Source organism: Lepidochelys kempii, chromosome 5 (assembly GCF_965140285.1).
Source record: "Lepidochelys kempii isolate rLepKem1 chromosome 5, rLepKem1.hap1, whole genome shotgun sequence".
Lineage (NCBI taxonomy): Eukaryota > Metazoa > Chordata > Testudines > Cheloniidae > Lepidochelys > Lepidochelys kempii.
This window is the reverse complement of record NC_136384.1, coordinates 104,594,091-104,620,491: the sequence shown is the minus strand read 5'-3', so window position 1 is coordinate 104,620,491 and position 26,401 is coordinate 104,594,091. Positions and strand designations below refer to the sequence as shown.

General features: G+C 41.2%; 1 protein-coding gene and 1 long non-coding RNA gene across 33 annotated transcripts in view; one reads left to right on the top strand and one right to left on the bottom strand.

Annotated features, from left to right (window-relative positions):
* Positions 1 to 15,756, bottom strand: part of KDM4C (lysine demethylase 4C) — a 437,490-nt gene extending 421,734 nt beyond the window's left edge. For 10 of the 31 annotated variants that reach the window (XM_073345314.2, XM_073345316.2, XM_073345310.2 and 7 more), the window contains exon 1: positions 15,619 to 15,755. The gene's annotated coding sequence lies outside the window, so the exon portion shown is untranslated. Of the gene's footprint in view, positions 1 to 15,618 lie in introns of all 31 variants that reach the window. The other 21 variants (XR_012159108.2, XM_073345318.2, XM_073345317.2 and 18 more) reach the window with 7 other exon arrangements.
* A 130-nt stretch (positions 15,757 to 15,886) lies between these two features.
* Positions 15,887 to 26,093, top strand: LOC140911722 (uncharacterized). 2 transcript variants are annotated; one of them, XR_012159106.2, is made up of 2 exons: positions 15,887 to 16,760; positions 21,482 to 26,093. It is a non-coding gene; the product is annotated as an uncharacterized LOC140911722 (long non-coding RNA). The 2 variants fall into 2 exon arrangements; XR_012159105.2 differs by having other exon boundaries at positions 15,887 to 16,952.
* The last annotated feature ends 308 nt before the right edge of the window (positions 26,094 to 26,401 follow it).

The window sequence follows — 26,401 nt, the reverse complement described above, 5'->3', positions numbered from 1 at the left end:
AACACACCCCCTGAGGTAAAAGACCTTGTGCCTTTATGTTTTCTGGAATGGAATCATACCATCTTCCCACTCTTAGAAGGAGTGCCCAACTGGGTTGAGCTTCTCAGTACTTTCCTTAGGGACCTGTTATCAATGGTTAGTTGATGCACCTGATGAAGTGAAGTGAGCTGTAGCTCACGAAAGCTTATGCTCAAATAAATTTGTTAGTCTCTAAGGTGCCACAAGTACTCCTTTTCTTTTTGCGAATACAGACTAACACGGTTGCTACTCTGAAACCTAGAGGAAATGTAACAATGGTTTTGGCTGTTAGCTGGATTCCACTAATACACACTTCCAAATGTGATTCTTTTTAAATAAAGTTATTTGCTTTATTACTGCTTCAAGTTTTTTAAATGAGCACCAACTTTTTAAACTCGATTGGCACACAAGATCCACAGGGAGAGAGCGCTGGTCTGACAGATTTTATGAGGCCCATCTAAGCAGTGCTCCCTGCTGCAGACTTTAGCAAAATTACAGGTTGGGTGGCAAGGAAAGAGCTGTTCCTGGATGGGATATTTGAGAAGCAGTTACACAACTATCCACATAGAAAATTTTTAAAGGCCTGATTCTCACACTGAGAACCACTCACACTGCTTGGCAGTGTAAAAGGTCCTTTTAAGTGGGCAAAAATTAAGCGTGTTAAGGTAAATAAGAATCAGAACCCAATTTCTTAAAGCTTTATATTTAAACTTTAAACACTTCCAATGTCTAACAAGAACGAGTCTCTCTCTATCCTCCCCATGCCCCCATGTTCATGCCTTGCCAGTCTCCTGTGTCCCTGCCTGACTCATTGAAATCTTTCTATTAACTCTCCACTTTCCCCAGTTACTAAATAAAACCTCTCAGAAAGGCCAACAAAACAAAATTAAATTGGAGTTCGTAAGCCATGCTGTTTTGGAGATAGAATGAGCCAAAAAAAATTTTTTTTTTAATTTTAAAAACTGAATTTCAGGTAAATTTTCAAAATACCATAACTTTGACACTCCTTTTATACTTTTTCCTATACTTAACAGAAAAATTCTCATGCTGCATTTCATCCCAGGGTAGAAGTTTTGTTTTAGAAAGACTATATTATCTGGGAAGTTGGGAGAGGGTGAAGTATGACATTCCATAATATTGATCCATTTCAATCCAGTGATTTTTTTTCTCTTTTTCCTGACATTAGTATTTAAGTTAGAGTGATTTTAACTCTCGAGACAGAGGTATGTAAATTCTGTAGCAATTCATTGCAGAGAAGGCTAGAGCAAATAGGGTGGATAAAAATTTGATTTAAAGAAAAAAGATTTAAATTTCTTATTTAAATGAAAATCATATTTTATCCATCCTATTTTCCCCTGACATTTCTCTACAACTCATTGCTGCAAAGCAGACCCTGTTACCAGATACCAAAGCTCAACAGCAAGAAATGCTTGATTGTTTTCTCTGTACAAAATCAGAGCACCCAAAATGTTAGAAAGTGTTTATTACAGCAAACATTTTTATCCACACCATGGATGAAAATTTTACCAAATGTTATGTTTGATATGGAAAACCTGTTTTTTGTGCTCCAAAAAAACCTTACTGTTTCCATTACGTATAACCATAGTCAGAGGAGTACACTATAATACTGAAGCAAGAGCATTTTTATTTTATTTATCTATCTATCTGTTGTGCCCAATTCAGGTTAGCAATAGTTCAGAAGAGTTGATCTTTGGGAAAGAAGCTGAAATAGGAAAAACTTCAGCCTGGAGAACCTATTGCAATAATAGATTGCACACAAGGTGATTTTCCTCTATTTTTTGATGATCAAAACAACTGTTCCTGTGGAACCATTTATACAACATCAATTTTTTTTTCTCCTGTCCAATATGGGAGAAAACTGCCAGAAAAAAGAGAAAGGGAAAATGGCAAAACCAGCAGAGACTGCCCTTTATTATGAGAGCTGGATGGACTTTACAGAAGGAAAGTCATTACAAACATCATAGTATGCCACTTGCACGGAACATATGGAGCTGCTGAATGACATACCAAAAGAAGAGGCTGAGTTCTGCACTGGTTTAATGCATTAATCATAAACTTCTGCAGATCTGGGCTATGTCTTATATTGGGGTGGCCACTCTTCAGAAGTTAATATGCGGCTTCTTGCATAGCCACAGACTCCGGGGCTGGCACTACAGGCACCAAGTTTCCAATGTGCTGGGGGGGGGGGGGGCGCTCACTGCTCAACCCCTGGCTCTGCCACAGGCCCTGCCCCCATTCCGCCCCTTTCCTGAGCCTGTCGTGCCCTCACTCCTCCCCGAGCCACCTGCAAGCCACAAAACAGCTGATCAGCAGGTGCGCGGAGGGAGGAGGAGGTGTTGATTTGTGGGGCTGCCGGTGGGTGGGAGGCGCTGGGAGCGGAGGGGTGGGGGGAGCTGATGGGGGCGCTGCTGAAGTATTACTGTGGCTCTTTGGCAATGTACACTGGTAAATTCTGGCTCCTTCTCAGGCTCAGGTTGGCCACCACTGTCTTATTTAGTCCAATTTGATTGTGTCTCGGAGCCATTGCAGAACTGCCATGATTGACAATCTGCTGGAGAACTCAATGAAAAGCGGGACTTGGGTGTGTTAGCAAAGCAGAGTTCGGAAAGCACACACAGCACCTGCGCCCCAAGTTAATGCTAGCAATTCCCTACTTTCATAAGAAACATTCTTCAGTATTCCTTTTATTTTTTACTAGATTCTTAAGACCTTGGGGTAAGGGGTGGAGTGGTGGCAAGGGTGGAGCCCCCCCTCCCCCCAGCATATTAGAAAGTCTACGCCTCTGATGGCTGGCTCTGGGGTAGACTAGCAGTAATCTTCCCTACTAATCCCCCTTGTAGTCCCCAGGAGGAGGGAGAAGATGCAGAAAACACCTTCTCCCTTCTACCAGGTAAAGTTGGGGGGGGGGGGGAGGGAATGAGAAATTTATCAGAACCACTTAGCCAGACATTGGTTGTGACAGGATGCAGAGGCAACACCTAGTTCTCAGTAAGCAAAAGGTCATCATCTCTGGCTTTCCTTTCTTCTCCCCGTATACACATGATTTGATAAGGAGCTATAAAATTGGCTGCTTGTCAGCCATGGGGAAAAAAGTACCTATAAAAAGGCAGAGGTCTAGATCCAGGGATCAGTGAACCCCAGATTGGAGAATTCTTGTTGTTTGTCTTTAATTTATGCTGAAAAAGTTTCGCTCTTGCTGATTACTGTTGTCTTATTTCTGCTAAGTCACTTACATGATGGTTCTCCCAGAGACTGGCCTTTTCACCGGGGCACTGCCCTGAGCATCGCTGATGGAAAGACACTCCATACACACGTATACTTTGTCTTTTGTAACTCCCTGTAGCTAGTAGGTACCTTGTACATTTTTTAAGCGCTGGCAAGCACCCTACTCCCCACACATCATTAAGGAAAAAAGTTGCCTACTAGCCAATTGTGAATGGATTTTTCAAGCCCTACCAAAAGGGAAAAACAAAATATTAATTCCACACAAAAAAAACTATATTAAAAAGTATTCTTAGGGTTGCAGAGTGAACCATTCAAAAGTTAGGAAAGGCCAGAATCCAGGTAGCACACACAACCTTAATTCTGCCTTTTTGTAAGTATGCATTATGATATAGTCTTTCCTTATATGATCACATGATGTATTTTCCCCTGCGTGGACACTTACTTCACTTACCACACAGGATGGGCAATGCTCAGTGAATGAGGCAGCTGTTCAATATTTATTTTTATCCTCTCCATTCAAAAGGGGACTCATCTTATTTACTGCACACCATCTAAACCTTTCACTGAATAAGGATTTTTTCAAGAATGTCTTCATGAGCTTTTCTATAACACTCACCACCACATTGTACATAAATTTATCAATGTTCCTGAGGCACTCTTATCTTCAAAATACTTCTTTAGAGAATTAATACCACATTTTACAGGTGAGGAGCCGAGGCACAGGAAGATTAAAGCCAAAACTTGTAAGTGACCACCTATTTTGGGTACCTCACTGTGACACTTTGTACACCCACATACCCCACTTTTATATGGTTATGATATATTGTGTACAAAGTATGCCTTGTGAGGTATTGTTTGAAAACTGAAATCTGCTGAATATTATTATCCTGATGAAATGTGTGTAACATCACTGCACGTAAAATTGTGAGATCCTGTTATAAGTTTGTTATTGAAATATATTGTAATTCTGGGTAACGCCCTTAGACCATTTTCTCAAAGACAAAGGCACGCCAGTTAAGTGCTAAACGGCCATTACCTGCTTAATCGGAGATTTACCTGCAGAGGAGCTGTAAACAAGAAATTTACAATTCATTTCAAGGACAGTTGGCAGTTCACGTACACCACGGAACTGCCTGATCCCATGACCCATCAAAGACTTTTCCAGTACAAAGGGTCAGAGTATAAAAAGGAGAGGCAGTGACCACCTCATCACCTCTCTTCCCTCTTCTCTACATGGCAGCAAGATTGCTTGAAAGACACCACTGAATTGGGAGAGTGGTCCTGGCATGGAGGTTTTTCCCACCAGTACAAACTGTTGCAAGCTTTTGTAGAGAAACCTTTTTGTTTTTAAACTTCTTAGTAAAGTTTAGGAATTAGCTTGCATGTTTACCTTTTTATTTCTTTTGTAACCACCACTGACTTTTATTCCTTACCACTTGTAAATCACTTAAGATCTCTCTCTCTCGTGAATAAACTTTTTACTGTTTTATCTAAATCAGTGTGTTTGATTCAAGTGTTTGGAAAATCTATATTCAGATCAACAGGGCTGGTGCATATTCATTCCATTTGTTGGAATGACAGACTAATTCATGATCTTGTATGGTCCGGAGGCTACTGAACAATACAAGATGCACATTTCTGGGGAGGCAAGGTTGGGACTGAGGGATGGGCGGATATCGCCCTGTATCTATTCATGGATGGCTGGGCATAGCATTCATATATTCAGCTGGGAGTGACTTTACATGCTGATGGCTGTGAGTGAGCAGAGCCTGGAGGGGTTTGCTGATCACTAGCAAAGCAGTGTAAAAGGGATCCTAGGCTGGAGAGCTAAAGGGACACAGCAGTCCAGGCTGCACCTTGAGGAACACCACACTCAGTAACTGAATGCTGAACTTAATTTTTGATTTTTTCAGAGGTGATCATCTCACAGGTCCCACTAATTTCAACTGGAATTGAGAGTGTTGAGAACTTCAGACAAAAAAAAAAATCAATCCTTGGAGTCTCAAATAGGGCACCCAACAAAAGAGAATCACATAATTAGTGATCATGTCCAAAAGTTTTCATTTATCATGTAGGAAGTGTACGGCAGAGCCGGGGATAAAACCCAGCTATCACAGATCCCAGGCCAGAATCTTGATCACAAAACTCTTCTCTCTCTTCCTTCAGTCCCTGCCTCACGCACTGTGCATCCCGTGCACTGAACGAAGCAGCGGGAAAACAATTATACACGATCAGAGTTAAAGTTAAAGACTGTGTCATAATACATATGCACAACGGAGCAGAATTAGGTTGCGTGGTATTGCTTAATTCTGATATTTCCTAAATTTTACACCCTAATATGCTTTTACCATAGCTTTTAAATGGACTTTTTGAAAGAAAAATGGAGAAAATAATTCTATCATATGCAGGTCTTTGCTAAACAACAGTTAGAAGGTTGGATAGCAGAATTCCTGTCTCTGGGAAAGGAGTGATTAAAGCAGGGGATTGAGAATTAGGAATCCTGGGTTAATTATACTTTGCGTTTACATACTGCAAATTCTCAGTGGGTCTCAAAGCATTTTGTACGCAAGAAGGGCCTCATTTTACAGCACAGCCAAGCACACAGATTTGGCATATTCTTGCTGAAAGGTAGTGTACTTTAGAAAAGGAGACTTGGGTCCACCATATCAGAGATCTGGGTTCTATTCCAACTTCTACTAGAAGGGACATGTGCAACCTCTTTAGTCCTCGTTTATTCCTCCTGTAAAATGGGAGGAATGATATATACCTCCCTCCTAGTGAAGAGATATAAAGTCTTGTGCAATAATAAGAGTTGAGAAACACAAATAATTATTATTCTAATAAATGGAAGAGACAAGACCCAAAAAAAGGCCTCCTATTCCGAGCCCAGTGTTCCTTCCCCCAAGCCACTAGGCATCTTGATGGGGGAAAAGAACCAGCTACATTCATTTTGCCCATGTTGGGTTTGAAGCTATAGCTCCATATAGCTATTTAGAAGTGATACGCGAGGCTCAGTCTGGCCCAGGAGCATGCATGCTTTTAACTAGTTCCCCTGGCTCACAACTCAGTCAAACTTAGAGGGATTTTCATGGGGACAACAAAAGGAACATCTGAGCTTGGAACTATCGCCCTGCCAAAATTTCAAATCCATATGCAAAATCCCTGGGACTCTAGACCTGTCATAAAAAAAAAGATTTAAAACAATATATATGTTATCTCCTTTTCACTGACCTACTCTCAAAAGTGAGAACACTGCTTTTGATTAAACATTTAAAAAAAAAATCAGCTTGAGACTGAGACCAAGCTGGACAGTTTCAGCCCAAAAGGTTAACGTTTGTCTAAGTTACAAGAAACTAGAAATATGGAGTTACAGGTAAAATATTAAGCAACCTTAATAATAGGGTTTAGCAGAGTTGTAATTGCAGAACACAGAATAAAAGAATTGTTAAAAACAAAATCTCTTGGGATGTCATAAACCTCCTAGTTTTGCCACTCCATCCTCCCCCCTTTACAAAATATCCAACTGATCCTTAAACTTACTTTCATTTCTGTTGCTTTATTCCCTGTATTTCCACCCAATTTCTAATTCGTGTTCGGCATTTTATTTTAAAAACCTTTTCTTAACCACTACACAGGTATAAATAATTTATCTGGTTGCAAAATATTGAATACATTTGTAATTTTCAGTACACTGTAAGGTCACTTCTACATGAAGGAAATAAATGGTGAAAATTAACTGAACCTCACCGCTCCCACAATGTCAGTGTCTTTACTTTCCTTCTCCGCAGGTGCTTTTACAATAATTATCTAGGTTCTTTTAAAAGGGACACTATCAAGTCAGACTCAATTTTTAAGTTTTGATAGAAAACGAAATTTCCAAAAAAAAGTTTGGGTGAAATCCTAGCCACACTGACGTTGATGGCTGTTTTGCCCGATGGGGATGGGATTTCACTTTTTACTGGCAGAAATTTTTATTTTCTTTTTACTTAAGAGCGGCCATACTGGGTCAGACCAAAGATCCATCTAGCTCAGTATCCTGTCTTCGAACAGTGGCCAATGCCAGGTGCCCCAGAGGGAATGAACAGAACAGGCAATCATCAAGTGATCCATCCCCCTGTTGCCCATTCCCAGCTTCTGCGAACAGAGGCTAGGGACACCATCCCTGTCCATCCTGGCTAATAGACATTGATGGATCTATCCTCCATGAACTTACCTAGTTCTTTTTTGAACGCTGTTATAGTCTTGGCCTTCACAATATCCTCTGGCAAGGAGTTCCACAGGTTGACTGTCCATTGTATGAAAAAATACTTCCTTTTGTTTGTTTTAAATCTGCTGCCCATTAATTTCATTTGGTGACCCCTAGTTCTTGTGTAATGAGAAGGAGTAAATAACACTTCCTTATTAACTTTTTCCACACCAGTCATGATTTTATAGACCTCTATCATTAATTAAACATTATGTCATGTGATTAAGTCTCCAGGAATATGTCCAACCAAAATTGGCAATCCTATCTGGAGCCTTTTTTAAAAATTGGCATCACATTAGCTATCCTCCAGTCATTTGGTACAGAAGCTGATTTAAATGATAGGTTACAGACAACAGTTAGTAGCTCTGCAATTTCACATTTGAGTTCCTTCAGAACTCTTGGGTGAATACCATCTGGTCCTGGTGACTTATCACTGTTTAGTTTATCAATTTGTTCCAAAACTTCCTCTAATGACACCTCAATCTGGGACAGTTCCTCAGATTTGTCACCTAAAAAAAATAAACAGTTTGGGAATCTCCCTCACATCCTTAACCGTGCAGACCGACGCAAAGAATTCATTTAGTTTTGCCGCAACAGCCTTATTGTCCGTGAGTGCTCCTTTAGCATCTCAATCGTCCAGTGGCCCCACTGGTTGTTTGGCAGTTTCTTCCTGTTTCTGATGTACTTTAAAAAAAAAAATTGCTATTACTTTTTGAGTCTTTGGCTAGCTGTTCTTCAAATTCTTTTTTGGCCTTCCTAATTGTATTTTTACATTTCATTCTCTTTTCTTTTTTTAAAAAAAGTTGTTTTTGGATTTGCAATTGTAGCAGTCTGCTAATGTTTGAGAACCAGAAAGTGAAACTGATGGGAACTATAGATAGAAGTAAATTTACTTTCACTTTCTATTTTTTGCATTATGCAGTTGTTTTAACCTGAACAAATACATTCAAAATTCAAACTCTCTCATATTTTAACATCTTAAATTACTGACAGGAAAATTTGCTTTTAATATTATTTTAACCTGAGAATGTTTCTTTATTTTTACCCAAAAGTTAGGCTCAACTCCTGCAAAAACTTATCCATGATCGGTTTCAGAGTAGCAACCGTGTTAGTCTGTATTCGCAAAAAGAAAAGGAGTACTAGTGGCACCTTAGAGACTAACCAATTTATTTGAGCATAAGCTTTCATGAGCTACAGCTCACTTCATCGGATGCATTCAGTGGAAAATACAGTGAGGAGATTTATATACACACAGAACATGAAAAAATGGGTGTTGTCATACACATTGTAAGGAGAGTGATCACGTAAAATGAGCTATTACCAGCAGGAGAGCGGGGGGGAGTGCGGGGGAGTGATCAGTCTCCTTACAATGTGTATGATAAACACCCATTTTCTCACGTTCTGTGTGTATATAAATCTCCTCACTGTATTTTCCACAGTATGCATCTGATGAAGTGAGCTGTAGCTCACGAAAGCTCATGCTCAAATAAATTGGTTAGTCTCTAAGGTGCCACTAGTACTCCTTTTTTTTTTAATCCATGCTTTTATCTTTAAGTACATGAGAAGTTCCTCTGAAGTCATTGGAGCTACTCATGTATAAAGTTAAACATTTAAGTATGCAGCATCAGGATTTTATTTAGCATTTATAATTACACATCTTTAAACCAATGAAATAAGGCCTAGATTAATATATAAATCTATGATGGTACAACTAAAACTAAGGACAGACCAGGTCATGCAGGGGAAGGGGGGAGTGCACTATATGTGAAAGAAAATGTAGACTCAAATGAAATAAAAATGTTAAACGAATCCACATGTTCCATAGAATCTCTATGAATAATAATTCCATGCTCAAATAAGGCTATAACAGTAGGGACCTATTACTGACCACCTGACCAGGACAGTGATAGTGACAATGAAAAGCTAAGGGAGATTAGAGAGGCTATCAAAACAAAGAACTCAATAATAGTGGGGGATTTCAATATCCCCACATTGACTGGGTACATGTCATGTCAGGATGAAATACAGAGACAAAATTTCTCGATACTTTATATGACTGCTTCTTGGAGCAGCTGGTACAGGAACCCACAAGGGGAGAGACAACTCTCGATTTAGTCCTGAATGGAGCGCAGGATCCGGTCCAAGAGGTAACTATAACAGGACCGCTTGGCAATAGAGACCATAATATAATAACATTTAACATTCCTGTGGGGAGGAGAACACCTCAACAGCCCAACACTGTGGCATTTAACTTCAGAAAGGGGAACTATGCAAAAATGAGGAGGTTAGTAAAAAAGAAGTTAAAAGGTACGGTGATAAGAGTGAAATCCCAGCAAGCTGCATGGATGCTTTTCAAAGACACTATAATAGAGGCTCAACTTAAATGTATACCCCAAATTAAAAAACACAGTAAAAGAACTAAAAAAGAGCCACCGTGGCTTAACAACCTTGTAAAAGAAGCAGTGAGAGATAAAAAGGCATCTTTTAAAAAGTGAAAGTCAAATCCCAGTGAGGTAAATAGAAAGGAGCATAAACACTGCCAAATTAAATGTAAAAATGTAATAAGAAAAGCGAAAAAGGAGTTTGAAGAACAGCTAGCCAAAACCTCAAAAGGTAATAACAAAATGTTTTTTAAGTACATCAGAAGCAGGAAGCCTGCTAAACAATCAGAGGGGCCCCTGGACGATCGAGATACAAAAGAAGCACTCAAAGACGATAAAGTCATCACAGAGAAACTAAATGAATTCTTTGCTTCAGTCTTCACAACTGAGGATGTTAGGGAGATTCCCAAACCTGAGCTGTCTTTTGTAGGTGACAATTCTGAGGAATTGTCACAGACTGAAGTGTCACTACAAGTGGTTTTGGAATTAATTGAGAAACTTAGCAGTAACAAGACACTGGGACCAGATGGCATTCACCCAAGACTTCGGAAAAAACTCAAATGTGAAATTGTGAAACTATTAACTATGGTTTGTAACCTGTCCTTTAAATCAGCTACTGTACCCAATGACTGGAAGATAGCTAATGTAACACCAATATTTAAAAAGGGCTCTAAAGGCGATCCTGGCAATTACAGACTGGTCAGTCTAATGTCAATACCGGGCAAATTAGTTGAAACAATAGTAAAGAATAAAATTGTCAGACACATACAAGAACATAAAATTGTTGCGCAAAAGTCAACATGGCTTCTGTAAAGGGAGATCATGTCTGACTAATCTATTAGAGTTCTTTGAGGGGGTCAAAAAAGACGTGGACAAGGGGGATCCAGTGGACATAGTGTACTTAGATTTCCAGAAAACCTTGACAAGGTCCCTCACCAAAGGCTCTTATATAAATTAAGTTGTCATGGGATAAGAGGGAAGATCCTTTCATGGATTGAGAACTGGTTAAAAGACAGGGAACAAAGGGTAGGAATAAATGGTACATTTTCAGAATGGAGAGCGGTAACTAGTGATGTTCCCCAGGAGTCAGTCCTAGGACCAATCCTATTCTACTTATTCATAAATGATCTGGAGAAAGGGGTAAACAGCAAGGTGACAAAGTTTGCAGAGGATACTAAACTGCTCAAGATAGTTAAGACCAAAGCAGACTGTGAAGAACTTCAAAAAGATCTCACAAAACTAAGTGATTGGGCAACAAAATGGCAAATGAAATTTCATGTGGATAAATGTGAAGTAATGCACATTGGAAAAAATAACCCCAACTATACATACAATATGGTGGGGGCTAATTTAGCTACAACTAATTAGGAAAAAGATCTTGGAGTCATCATGGATAGTTCTCTGAAGACGTCCACGCAATGTGCAGCAGCAGTCAAAAAAGCAAACAGGATGCTAGGAATCATTAAAAAAGGGATAGAGAATAAGATGGAGAATATCTTATTGCCCTTATATAAATCCACGGTACGCCCACATCTTGAATACTCCGTACAGATGTGGTCTCCTCATCTCAAAAAAAGACATACTGGCATTAGAAAAGGTTCAGAGAAAGGCAACTAAAATGATTAGGGGTTTGGAACGGGTACCGTAGGAGAGATTAAAGAGACTAGGAGTTTTCAGCTTGGAAAAGAGGAGATTAAGAGGTATATAAAATCATGAGTGGTTTGGAGAAAGCGAATAAGGAAAAGTTATTTATTTGTTCCCATAAGAACTAGGGGCCACCAAATGAAATTAATGGCAGCAGGTTTAAAACAAATAAAAGGAAGTTCTTCTTCACTCAGCGCACAGTCAACCTGTAGAACTCCTTGCCTGAGGAGATTGTGAAGGCTAAGACTATAACAGGGTTTAAAAGAGAACTGGATAAATGCACGGAGGTTAAGTCCACTAATGGCTATTAGCCAGGATGGGTAACGAATGGTGTCCCTAGCCTCTGTTTGTCAGAGGGTGGAGATGGATGGCAGGAGAGAGATCACTTGATCATTACCTGTTAGGTTCACTCCCCCTGGGGCACCTGGCATTGGCCACTGTCGGTAGACAGGATACTGGGCTGGATGGACCTTTTGTCTGACCCAGTATGGCCATTCTTATGTTCTAAATGCAATACCATCTAAGAAACCTACAGAGCTCCATAACAATTTGCTGCTCCAAAAAAGCAGCACAGTTTTATAGTGCACTTTAGACCCATCAGTATCAAACTGCTTATAAAATCCCTTTATTGCATGTCTGAAATATGCAAGAATAACTAATTAAGTTCTTGTTCTAGAATATCCAGTATTTAAGCTTGCTAATTTCTGATTCTATGGAAGGGAAGGGGGGGCATTTTTTTAAAATGCAACAGTATATTAAAGAGTTATTTTCTGTCAGTTGTTTACTGTTTTGTTGTAGACATGAAATGAACATAAAAATACCAAAACACAATAACAAGTTCCTCACTGTTATACTGTTTACATTTTTGTTTTCAAAAAAGTGTTATGGTTGTCCCAAGAACAATTCTTATTCGCTATCATCATTGAGATGAACTTAAACAAACATGAAACAGTACAATTAAGCAGCTGCCCCAGTTGAAAGAGGACACATTTTAAACAATCTAAAATAATAATTAGCATTTGCCTGCGTAATTTACTGATTTGAATGTATAACTGTGGTAATTGTATATTTATGTTTAATACAGTATTTTGTCATTAAGGGTCTAAATGTTAAACAAGTCAGACCCTTAATGACGAAATACTGTATTAAACAGAGACGCAAGACAAAAAACTAACTCACTACACCTCATTTTCTTCTTTTAATATTTACACTACAATCTATGTTTAGAAGGCCAAATCTTAGAATTTTATATTTTAGCATCTCTTCATACTGGCTAAATGTTTCCCCATTAAGTGCAATGTATGCTAAATCTGACCCGATTATGGCTTAATCATTACCATTCTTTATTATTAAGCTAAAATCATTTCCTGGGAGACATCCCAAAAAAGCAGATCCTGGTTATGTAGCATAGGTTTTATTACCAGGGATTAGCCACAGTTCCGTCACCAGTGGCCAGCACCTGGCATAGCTATCCCAGCACAAATTCAAGAGGAGACAAGGGTAGCCATGAATCACACCGGTTCAGTTTACCCCAATTTTAAGCAAAGGAAAATAAACTTTGCAAATCACATTTTTGTCTACACTTGGGGGTTGTGTTATTGCAGTAAAACCATTTACTGGTTACCAAAGTATACACATTGACAGAGAAACAATTTTACAAATATGTATGTCATCATACTCAATATCTTAGTAAAAAATGCATCCAAGAAAAAGGTCACTGTGCCATTTTGTTTCTCTTTTTTTTTTTTTTTAAATCAAGCCACTAAGCTATCACTACCAAACCCTTTGCTTTGCATAAAATATATCAGCTTACAAATTATAGTTATGTCAGCTACCTGATAGCAGCAATAATGGAAGAAACTAATTTTTAAAAGTAGGGACAGAAATTACACATTTAAAACTACTTATTTAAGAACATCGAAGGTGGATCCTTCAGTCTCTGAAATGATATAAACATTGAAAAATCAATCAACAGGAAGAATTTTTTCTTTATATAAAGAAACAAGATCAGTTATCTTCATTCAAATGCATTACAAACTAGCAGAAATGTTCAAAATAAAAAATGTTAATTTGAACCAGACCTTGACACCAATGATGTTTTTACTGATTTAGGATCAAATCCCACTCATTTCACTCATGTGAGTAATCCAAATGAGCCTAACAGGATTACTTCAACAAATGAGGAGAGGAACATTTTACCTTCATTTTCTGACTTTCAAGTAGATTGATAATGTAGAATTTAAGGTCCCAATCCTGCAATTTGCTCTGCATATGTGAATCCATGTACCCACACAGAGCAAGCTGTAGGACTGGGGCCTAAAATGATTATTAATTCAGAATATAGTAATCATTTTCTTTCTAGTTTTTGCAGTTATTACACAGAAAATCCCTTGCTACATTCTGTTGAAAGTTTGCTTATGATTTTTTTTGACAATGATAACAGGAACCCTATCTCTGAACTACAATCTCCTGTCAACCACTTAGCTTAGTGCTATCACATAGGTGTCACTGTGGTCTTGTACTGGTTAACTTTCACTGAAATATCAACAACAAGAAATGTATATATTGTACTACTGCACCTATAGTTTACAGAAACTGCAAGAACAGAAAAATGCACCATTTGAAAAAAAAATCCAAAGAATATGATGGAGAGAATAGGACAGTCAGAAAACTGTATTCAAATCCATACATGAAAAAATCTGTGAAATTACATGACTTTTTTTTTTTTTTTTACAGAAAGTGTCACAATTCAAGTCAAAACAGCACCTCCTAATCTAATACTATGCACTGTTAAACTAATTGATTATTTTTATCTGACACCTGCTAGTTTCATTTACCAAGCCTGATTTTTAAAATTATCTTTCTCTATAAAAATATTGCTATTTCACAATGAAAAGCAATAGAATCCACAACACATCCCATAATAGAGGATCCAAAACACTTCCTGAAGGTTCCAATGCTGTAAGGGATTCAGTATGGCCCAGTGGATAGAGTAACCAATTAGCACTCAGGAGAGCCAGATTCTATTCCTGGCTCAGACACTGGCCTGCAGGGTGACCTTGGGCAAGTCATTTCAGCTCTCTGTGTCTCAGTTTCCCCCATCTGTAAAATGGGAATAACAACGTTTACTTCCTTTGTAAAGCACTTTGAGATCTACGAATGAAAACCACTCTGTAAAAGGTAGGTATATTATTTGGACAGACATCTGTGTCCACATGTAGCACCACCAACTTCAGGAGGGGGCCAACCCATGCTGAGCTCATTGTAGAATTGGGGCCAAAGTGATACACCTGCTGTATTCCTTTCACTATGTGTTTTTAAATGGGATTTTTCCCAACAGTAGCTTATCCAGGTCTACACACACGCTCATATCCAACTCGGAAGTGCAATCACACAAGAAGTGAGAGACACACTGACAAGTCACACATGCAGTCTGATTTGTTTTTCACGTTTAGGTTATGAAAACACTGGTTTTAAAATACAATAGCATGTTCGTGAATACAAAATCCAAACAACTCAACATGCGCCACAAGAACTGCATTTGCCCCTCGCTTCCCTCCATTTATCTGCCGAACTAGCAGATGCACCCAGCCCAGCTGCAGCCACAGTGACAGCTGGGGCAAGCGGGCTGGTTTCCTGTGTGATCCCCCCACGTCCTGTTCAGCAAGTGCAGCACCGTACCGCGGGGCGGTTTGGGGGTGCAGAGAGTGAACATGGCAGAGAGAGCCGGGACCCACACGCACCCCCCCTCCCGCGGGGCCAGGGCTGCTCCCAGGAAGCCACCCCCGGCCCCTCCCCACACGCACAAGCCGTGCCCTGGTCCCCACTCCTCCCTGCTTCACCACAGACACAGCCCTGGCCACACGTACTCCCGGCCCCGCCCGCGAGCAGGTGGCAGCGGCATCCCCACCTAAGTGCTGCGTGCTCCGGCCTCCCCGCCCCAGGCAGCCCCGCCGCTCCCTGCGCCACCGCGCTCCCGCAGCGGGCTCCCGCCCCTGCCTGCTCCCCTCAGGGGCACCCCCGGGCCCGGCCTCCGCCCCCAGCGGGGGTCTGTGCGCTCCGGCCCGGCCCCACGGGCTGTACCTGGACGGGGAAGTTAACGGCCCGGCAGGGTCGGGGGAGCGGCCGCACTCCCCCTCTGCTTTGCTTTGCTTTCCAGGCTTCTTCCGTGCGCGGATGACAGCTGTGTTTTGCGCATGCGCAGACCCTCCTGTAGGCACGGCGAGAACGGAGGCGAACCGGGGACGTCACGTGACACGGGAACCCCGCCCACTAGTATGGAGGGCTGTGTCAGGTGATCCCGGACCCCTTCACCGTGTTTCCGGGAAGAGCACTGCGCATGTGTAAGAACATGTTTCTGGCGGGGGCGGGGTGAGGAGCGACATGAAGGGACCCTGGACAATAACTGAAACTGCCTGTTGTGACAGCATGGAGAAGGTCACGTGAGCCTGATCTGCTGCTGGGCAATGAGCGGGAGAAGCAGCTAGCGGATCTCTGTTCGGCCAATAGAAGCCGCGCGCGCGGGCCCCTGGGGCCGCAGCGCCCCTAGTGGGGGTAGGCAGCTGCGCCCGCCCCCAGGGCACCTCGGGAGCTCGAACAGGAGCCTGGCCCTGCCTGTAGAGCTCATCACAGATGCTGGAATTAGGGATGCGGGGGGGGGGGTCTTGTAGCACCCCCTGAGTTAAAGTGGTTTCCATTGCATAGAGGGTTTATGGAGTGGTCCAGTGGCTCTCAGCCTGCGCCCCCCCCCCATAAAAACTGTGCCAGCAGCCCTGGTAGAGCTGGCTGGTGCTCGCCGTGGGCAGGGCCCACTTTACCAAGCCCCGTAGCTGAGGGCAGATAAAGGAGCTGCACACATGGATTTCTGCACCGGCGAGGCGCCTGGGTCTTAAATAAAAAGCTCTTGTGCTTGTGGAGAAACCCTCGCAACTGCGACCCATTCCACGGTGTGGCCTCCCAGACAACCCCCCTGCCGCGGCTGCTGTCCACAGCTAGAGTTGAAATAGAAATAGGGCAATTATTTTTGTGAGAATCCTTGTTTTTTCTTGTCTGCGTCTTCGTGCGAAAGAGCCCACCCGTCTGGGATCCACGTACTTGTTCTCCAGACAGGGCTCCTGGCTGAAATTGGTGACTGACTTTATTTGAGTGTTGAAACCAAATGCAGAAGTCGTCTCTCTATTGTGGCTTTCCACAATAGTATGGCTCTCCGTCATGCACTCGTGCAGGTGTGCACACTCGCAGTCACGCTACTGGTTTATCTATTGCTGAAGCTACTACTTGACAATTTGTGTGGTGTAGCAACAGATGGCAGTTTCCACTTTCCTGCTGTTAGAACAAATACATCGTGTTAATCTGATGCGGCTTAAACGTGTATCGCACATAACTGGAAAGGTTTTGTTAAGGCAAACCTAAGTCAGGTAGTCAACCACTTTGATACAATAAGGTTACAACCATAGGCCTGTCCACTGCGTAGAGGATGCCTATGAAGTTTGGCCCATGGAACTGCCAAATCTAGGCAGGAAGCCACAAGATACGTTAGGACAACTCTATACAGTCCAAATGGTGGTATGAATGAGGCAACATTTCTTTGCCTGTAAAATGAAAGTGCACCAAGGAAACTGATTTTTCTGCCACATATTTCTCTCACCCTGGTCAGTGCAGTTACAGTGAGAAATTCATCTCTGATGTATCTCTAGCAAGCAATTTATTATGTTGTATGTGCCACTTTTTTTTATTCAACTTATTAAGCCCTGCCATATAGTGTAGTTTTATTAATTTAGCTGTACTCTTCTTGATTTAGCTTCGAAAGCACTGCTACAATATGTAATTTTATTTTCAAGGCATTGCTGTAATTAGTCTTTTTTCCTCCTCGTTGTGTGATGTGCCCTATTATCTGAATTCATTGTCTGCATCAACTGGCATTTCTGTAGTATCTCCTTGTATTATCTGGTCACTATACATGGATTATGGAAAGCAGTGAGGACTTCTCTACATCTTTCTTGTGATATAGACTTCTGCCTTGTAGTGTGCTAGTGAGTCATTTTCTATTATACTTCTTTAGAGACTGCTGTGACAAAGAGGTGAGTCTTGCAGCATAACCTGACGATAAGGGTAGGACTCTTCCAAAACTTTTCTACATGCTGTTGAGAAGGCTCACCAACCAATATCTGAATTTGTAAGTCAGTTCTGGTCATGTACCAGATTACTATAATTGATGAAGTGGGTCCTGGAAAAAGATTGAGTCCCTTAGCAAGTCAGGCCTATACTTACAAAGGATGAAGTACTGTGATGAACACATGATCTCCTAGTGTGGCCTGGTCATTTGTCTGAGACAAATGTTTCCTTACTAACAAATGAGAAGCACTTTTGGTGCAACCTCTATTTGAGACTTGGGACTAAACGTAAAGCTCATCTATTTGACTTTGTTTTTCCTCAGTAAGGAAATGGAGACTGAAGCATTGTTAGAGATGGATAGCAAAAGACAAGCCTCCTGTTGGAAGTGGTCTTTAAGATATATCCCTCACTGCAGAAGATGTCTCTTATTTTAGATACAAAATTATCTCTGCCCATGTAAAGACTGGGTTCTCACTTCTATTGTAAAACATTATTACTGGGAACACTATCTCATAAGATTGAAGTTATGGAAAGTATTATTTATGATCAATAAGGGATAGTGGTACAGTACTGGTATAAATTAAGGCCTCAATCCTGCAAACAGGGATCCACTTGCATAAAACAGTTTAGCTGGACACTAGCTCCTCCAGCTGTTCCCACAATGGACTTTCCTTCCTGATGTGTTCTAATTTCACCAACAGTGAAGGAGGGGGCAGGAGCTTTCTCCTCCCCTCAACCCACCAACCTTGGGAGGAAAGAGAGCAGAGAGAGACAAGAGGAACAATGTCTCCCTTAATTTAACCCCTGCTCACCATTTCTAGCTTGTTAGAGTGATGCCAAGGCAAAAGAGATCACTAGCTCTGCAACTCTAGATTGCTGGACTGATATCAAGTGACAGCTCTCTCTGAGGTTAACAGGCTGAACAACTATAGCTTGCTGGACTGAAGGCAAGGCTGAAGACCTTTGAAAGTTACTGACTCAGTGCAGGGAACTGGACTAGATGACCTGTTGAGATGCCCTCTAGTCCTGCTTTTTCATGAGTCTATGACTCAGCGTTCTGGGTTTATGTCAAGGCATAGGCCTTTAGGAGGTCATTGAATAAGCACTTCTTGCATACTACGGTGATGTGAAGGGACATGGTTCTGTGATGTCACTGGCAGAGCACTTTTAGCTTGATTGGCTGATTATTAAGAGAAAGGGCACTGAGTTCACTGACTCAGGACTTCTTTCCTGCTGAGATGATTAATGATGTCCATGTATAGACTTCTATGAAGTCACTGGCTCAGCACTTCTAGCTCGCTGACCTGACATCAGGGCACAGGCCTTCTTGAGGATACTGGATTAATGAATCTTGATTTCAGGGCACAAGTCTCTTTGAGTCATTGGATCAGTACTTTTAGCTTGTGGGCTGATACTATGGCAGAAGGCTTTCTGAACTCACTGGCTCAGCACCTCTAGCTTGCTGGGTTGCTCTCAGCATGTGTATATGCGAGTTCACTGGCTTAGGCATTCTAATGTGTTGGTCTGATGTCAAGGCCTCTGGGGTTATTGGATCATCATCTCTCACTTATGGGGTTTATGGAAAGGCCAAGATTTCTGAGGAATCTCGGGCTCTGTACCTCTAACTTGCTGGTATAATGTAAAGGTCTTAGTGAGATTACTGGCTCATCAAACCTGATTTGCTGGACAGATGTGAAAGCACAGGTCTCTGTTTTCAGCTCAGTAGTACTGCATGTGCCACCCAGAACAGATAAATGCTCCAGCATAATAGGATATAAAATTAGCCTTTCTGTGACAATGTTCCCACCTTCCCTCTTTCAGGCCCTGTAATAATCCCTGTGCCCTTTGTCTAGAGGTTAGGAATATCTGCTACAATAACTCATATCTTTCTTTTGCCTGGAATAAGTTTTTCTGCCAGTTTGAAGCACTCCCCAGGAGTCTAAATCAGTAAAATATGTAGTCTGCCTATTAACTGGTGGGTGCAGCTATATTGAATGAATTGAGAAACACGAGCAAACCAATTTGCTTAATCTGTCATCATCATAAGCTTGACCTTGTAATGTAAATACTTGGGTGCCTAATTTATACTAAGCAGATTCACTAATATAATGGTTTACATGAAGAGAGGCGTCTTTTTAACATACGGTGTACTCCACTCTGTTGAATTTCCTTGTCGTATTATGTGAAAACACCAGATGGCAGTGCTGAGGTAGCAAACAATACACCAGATCTAAGAAAAAAAAGAGCCATTAGCATTCAGACAGGCTTTTTTTCCCTAGCTATACATCTTAAATTTCACTTCACTGAATATGACATCATTCTTAACAGTATCTTTTTTGATCACTTCTATCAAATCATCTATTCTGTTGCTGTTTGCACCCTTTAAATAGTGTTCTGATAGTCATTTATCATATAACCCCTTAATCATGAAGAAGAGACAAGAGATGGGCTTGAAATGGTAACCAGCAGGGTTTTACTTAAAAAGCCAGACCTATCTGGGTACTGTTCTGGTTCAGCTGTTTTTATCAGACTTACTGGGTACAGATGACATTAACCCAAACAGACATTTTCACATGCAACTCTGCCAATTTGTGCATGCAAACAGCTACACGCACAAATATAGGCATGTAGTTATACTGAGACGTCAAGTTTTTCTTTTTTTCTTTTTTACTCCTGCACCCTCTGTTTCGCCCTCCCCTCCACCCCGCAGTGTGCATGGTTCTTGGTCATGCGTGACATAGCAACAGTACATGCAAAACAGTTGAGGTTTCAGAGTAACAGCTGTGTTAGTCTGTATTCACAAAAAGAAAAGGAGTACTTGTGGCATCTTAGAGACTAACCAATTTAGTTGAGCATAAGCTTTCGTGAGCTACAGCTCACTTCATCGGATGCATACTGTGGAAAATACAGAAGATGTTTTTATACACACAAACCATGAAAAAATGCGTGTTTATCACTACAAAAGGTTTTCTCTCCCCCCACCCCACTCTCCTGCTGGTAATAGCTTATCTAAAGTGATCATCAGGTTGGGCCATTTCCAGCACAAATCCAGGTTTTCTCACCCTCCACCCCCCCACACAAATTCACTCTCCTGCTGTTGTCACTTTGGATGGGCTATCACCAGCAGGAGAGTGAATTTGTGTGGGGGGGTGGAGGGTGAGAAAACCTGGATTTGTGCTGGAAATGGCCCAACCTGATGATCACTTTAGATAAGCTATTACCAGCAGGACAGTGGGGTGGGAGGAGGTATTGTTTCATATTCTCTGTGTATATATAAAGTCTGCTGCAGTTTCCACAGTATGCATCCGATGAAGTGAGCTGTAGCTCACGAAAGCTCATGCTCAAATAAATTGGTTAGTCTCTAAGGTGCCACAAGTACTCCTTTTCTTTTTGAGAGTGTTGAGTTGTCCTTCAGGATAGATTGTAGGAAGTCTTTATGCAAGGTAACCTATTTCCCCTTGTTTTTTCCTACACCCCCGCTCACCCCTTCCTCAGACATTCTTGTTAAACCCTGGATTTGTGCTGGAAATGGCCCAGCTTGATTATCATACACATTGTAAGGAGAGTGATCCTTAGATAAGCTATTACCAGCAGGAGAGTGGGGTGGGGGGAGAGAAAACCTTTTGTAGTGATAAACACCCATTTTTTCATGGTTTGTGTGTATAAAAACATTTTCTGTATTTTCCACAGTATGCATCCGATGAAGTGAGTTGGGGTTTGTGTATGTTAATCAAGCTAACAAATTCTTTGTATTACTGAAGATTAAAAAAACATTTATGTAAATTTAACATGAATAAGCAATAGCTGAGATGTATCCACCTCTGTCTTCTAGAATGCTCGGAGTGGTGCTTCTTTCACAGTCTCTCTGCTGCCACATCGACAAAGGAAGAGGTCAGTAACTGGAAATCATCACTAAATATGTTCTCCTTCACCCCAGAAACAACAGCGCTTAATGAGAATATCACTGACCAGCTGAGACTATACTGTGCCATGCAGAATTAATTGCTTTCAGTGAGCAGCTCTAACTAATAAATCAATGGCACAATATGATTTCTCATTAATAGTAATTTCTGTAGTACAACTACTACATTAGTTCTTTTCAAGGAACCCTGGGGGGAGGAAGCGGTCACAAAACATTGTCTCTTTGAGGTATGTCAACCTCCACATCTAAAACTAATGTATCTATTTCGAAAGTCCCAGTACAAAAATAGCAACCTAGAGAATGAAATATATGGATCAAAGCCATTGTTTAGCCAACAGAAGTATATGGCACCATTGGTATGTGCTTATGCCCTCTGTGCTCTGTAGGCCAAATTCAACTGTGCATTGAAGTAATGAATGGTGCCAGCTCATACCAGTTATAACTTTGATCCTGTATTTTCAATAAAAATTAAATATTGCCAGGGATACACTTGTTCTTTGTATGTATTTTTCCTATTAAAAAAATGTATTCTAATATTATTAAAATACATTGATCTAAACTAAAAGCCAGAAGCATTTTACATCACAATGGACACAAAATAGATTGAAACTGAATGGATTATATAAATTAAAACTGTGTGTGATTGGCACAGACATGGCCAATACACTGGTAATGACCTGATTAATTTACAAAAGAAAAATAAGGAGGTAAAATGTATTTATTCTCCTTTTCACTCTGTTTTAACATATACATTCTGCATAGCGGGGTGAAAAAAATCACCCGCCAAGAACCTTTTTGTTGTCTTACTAACAAGAGTTCTTTATATAACTGTTTGATCTAAATGGGGTTTATTAAGACTTGATCCCAAACCAAAAACTTTCTTCTGAAACCCCAAAGTTTGAGGGCATTAAAATTATCCAAATCAAGATCTGACTCTCACTTTTGCAAAAAGCCTCTGTTTGTTAATAGGTCAAACTCTGCATTCAAAGACCCTTTACTTAATGCTAGAGCTGTAAATTGCAGCTTGAGTCCATCTCTATTATTTATTAAAATCAGTAAAATGTATTCCATTCCTGTAGGTTTTTTCACTTGCTTATGTGTAGCTGCTTAGGTAAGTTATTTACTAAACTACAGTAATATCATTCGCAAGAGCACTGCCATTAAGAGGCTGTTGTTGCTGATGGGTTGGCAACAATAGGACCTGATTATTCTGTCGGTTCTACCCATGTGACTCCTAGTGACTTCACTGGCAGTTGTACCTACACAACTGACAAGATAATCAGGACCATGATGAGTATGAATGTGTGAATGCTCAAGTGGAGGGATGGGGTTGAAATTATTCTTTTGTTTCTTCCTGTAGGAGTAGGGAAGAGGGAGAAGTTTGTAATTGCAGCCTGAGAAAGTGCAACAGTACATTCAGCTACCTTAAGCATTTCTGTACAGACACCAAATCCCTTTCCATGACCTGCTACAAGTTCCTTGTTTTTTGTTTTATACAAGATATGTTAAAATATAAGAAAACAGGAGTGGAGTCAAGAACATCTTTACTGTAGTCCTAGCAGGTTGCTTACGGCAACAAAATGTTAGAGGTCCTAAAAGCTAGAGTCACAAGAGTACTTAGTGTTGTAATGCCTAATTTGTAGGCACCCTGTGATTAGAGTAATTCTGTACCCTGAGTTAGATGCCCAGATTCCCCATTAATTGTATAGGGAGAGATAGGGCACTAGGAAATGGATTCTCCAAAGCCAGTAAACTGAGCACAGAGCCACCTAAGCTAGCCAGAAGTGAAATGCAGAAGAAAGGGGTGGGGCTTAGGCTAGATCCTCAAAGGTAATTAAGCACCAAATGCCCATTGATCTGGGCCTTAGGCGCTTGACAGGCTGGAGGCAGGCATCTCTCTCTGTGTGGGATTCTCAAGTGTGAACCTTCTCCTGGAGTTAGGTGTCTAGGCTGTTGGGAGAGGAGAGGAGAGGAGGGAGAGAGAGACTGACCCCACCCCATTATAGCCAATAGCCTACTGGTTAGTGCATGAGGGCTGCAGGAGAACCAGAATCCCTGCTCTGCCTAAATTGGACTTGCACCTAAGTCTCTGCTCTGAATCAGACAAAGCAATTTGAAGCTGGGTCATCCACAACCCAGGTGAGTGCACTAATGATTGAGCTATTGAGGTATTCTGGGTTGGACATACACACACTCTACCCATGCACCCCTGAAAAATTCCCAACCTACTCACTCCTGGTTGTCTTTTGTGCAGGTTAGGCATGTTCTAGCATACACCGAATGGCTCAGGCCCCACTAGAGAGAAATGCAGGGGAATGCCAAAGAATCCCACCAGGGCTTTAGCTTCACTAAGGGCTTCAAGCAGCTCATTAGCATCTGGACTTAAATGGCAGAAATTTAGGTGCTGATGGGGATTAAGGTGCTTACAGGGTTAGATGGCAACTGAGCGGGGGTTTTGAGAATGGCAGTGGTACCTAAACAGAATGCCACTAACCATCACCTACAGCCCCCAACTAAAACCTCTCCAGCGCATCATCAAGGATCTACAACCTGAGGGATGGTCAATCCCTCACTCTCACAGACCTTGGGAGACAGCCCAGTCCTCGCTTACAGACCGCCCCCCAACCTGAAGCAAATACTCACCAGCAACTACACACCACTCAACTAAACACTAACCCAGGAACCAATCCCTGCAATAAACGCCTGTGATGTTACACTCTATATGATTATATGAAAATATGGTCATGAGTGTGAATATAATGTAACTGGAATATGCGTCATGCAAAAGGTCTCTTGTAAGGTATCATTAAAAAGCTTATAATCTATTGAGCATGGTCATCCAATTTGTATAAATGTATCGTTCTTGTATCTGAAACGAGAAATATGAAATATAACTCTGAGGTCCTATTGTAATTATGCAAAGTGTGGGCCATTAATGGTGGCTTGAAATCTTGATGGCTCCCATTAACCAGGACAATTGGTTGTAAATGGCTTTGTTTACTTGTAAGTCTTCCTGTATACTGTGTGCTGGCAAGTGGGTAATGAAGTCTTACAGTGACGTGATTGTGTCACCGAAACTGAAATCCATCTTTAACCTGGTACTTTTCCATTAAGAAGGAGGGGTGAGAACCCAGAGAGGGACAAAGAATTCCCTCCTTGTGCAACTGATAGATAAGTGGGTGGAACAGAACAAAGGGGGCTGCAGTCATGAGAAATCCCCTAGTTACCACTGAGCTGGAACAAGAACTGTACTGGGGAAAGGATTGGGCCCACACTAGAAAGGAGTCTAGTCTGTGAAAGAAGCTTATTGGAACATCTCTCAGGGTGAGGTTTCATCTGTAATCAGTTTCTTACTGTATTAGACTTAGACTCATGTATTTTTGTTTTATTTTGCTTGGTAATTTACTTTGTTCTGGCTGTTATTACTTGGAACCACTTAAATCCTACTTTTTATATTTAATAAAAATCACTTTTTGCTTATTAATTAAGTCAGAGCAAGTAATTAATTCCTGGGGGAGCAAACAGCTGTGCATATCTCTCTATCAGTGTTAAAGAGGGCGGACAATTTATGAGTTTACCCTGTCTAAACTTTATACAGAGTAAAACCGATTTATTTGCGGTTTGGATCCCATTGGGAACTGAGTGTCTGGGTGCTAGAGACAGGAGCACTTCTCAAGCTGTTTTCAGTTAAGCCTGCAGCTTTTGGGGGACGTGGTTCAGACCTGGGTCTGTGTTTGCAGCAAGCTAGCATGTCTGGCTCAACAAGACAGGATACTGAAGTCCCAGGATACTGAAGGGAAAATGGACTCAGAAGTAGTCTCAGCACATCAGGCGGCAGTCCCAAGGGGTTTCTGTGACCCAACCCGTCACAACCCCATTGTCAACTCTGTCCGCATATCTATTCAAGGGACACCATATCTATTCATAGGACCTAACCACATCAGCCACACCATTGGACTCGTTCACCTGCACATCTACCAATGTGATATATGCCATCATGTGCCAGCAATGCCCCTCTGCCATGTACAGTGGCCAAAATGGACAGTTTACGCAAAAGAATAAATGGACACTATTCAGACATCAAGAATTGTAACATTCAAAAACCAGTAGGAGAGCACTTCAATCTCCCTGAACACTCAATAACAGACTTAAAAGTGGCTATTCTTCAACAAAAAAAACCTTCAAAAACTGACTTCAGCGAGAAACTGCAGAACTGGAATTAATTTGCAAACTTGACACCATCAAATTAGGCCTGCTGAAAGACTGGGAGTGGCTGGGTCACTACAAAAAATAATTTTCCCTCTGTTTATACTCACACCTTCTTCTTAACTGTTGCGAATGGACCACATCCACATGATTGAATTGGTCTTGTTAGCACTGATCCCTCACTTGGAAAGGCAACTCCCATCTTTTCATGTGCTGTATATTTATACCTGCTTACTGTATTTTTCACTCCATGCATCTGATGAAGTGGGTTCTAGCCCATGAAAGCTTATGCCCAAATAAATTTGTTAGTTTCTAAGATGCCACAAGGACTCATTGTTTTCCAACTTAGCAACTTAGTTGCTTTATTGTGAAAGTGATTGTGGTCTGTGAGGAGACTGGATAGATATTTGCCTCTCTGGTCAGGGCAGCAGGAGCCACAGAGCTGTCTCTGAGTCCATTACACAGATCTCAGGATAGTAAGTCCAGCCTTCTGACTCCTTATTTTGACCCCTCTCTTCACCATGGGCAATATGTTCTTTTGTTATGTATTGAATCTGTGGGGTTTGTCAGTGCACACTAGGTGGCAGTCTTCATCTTACATTTCTCATGTCAACTAACTGCTAA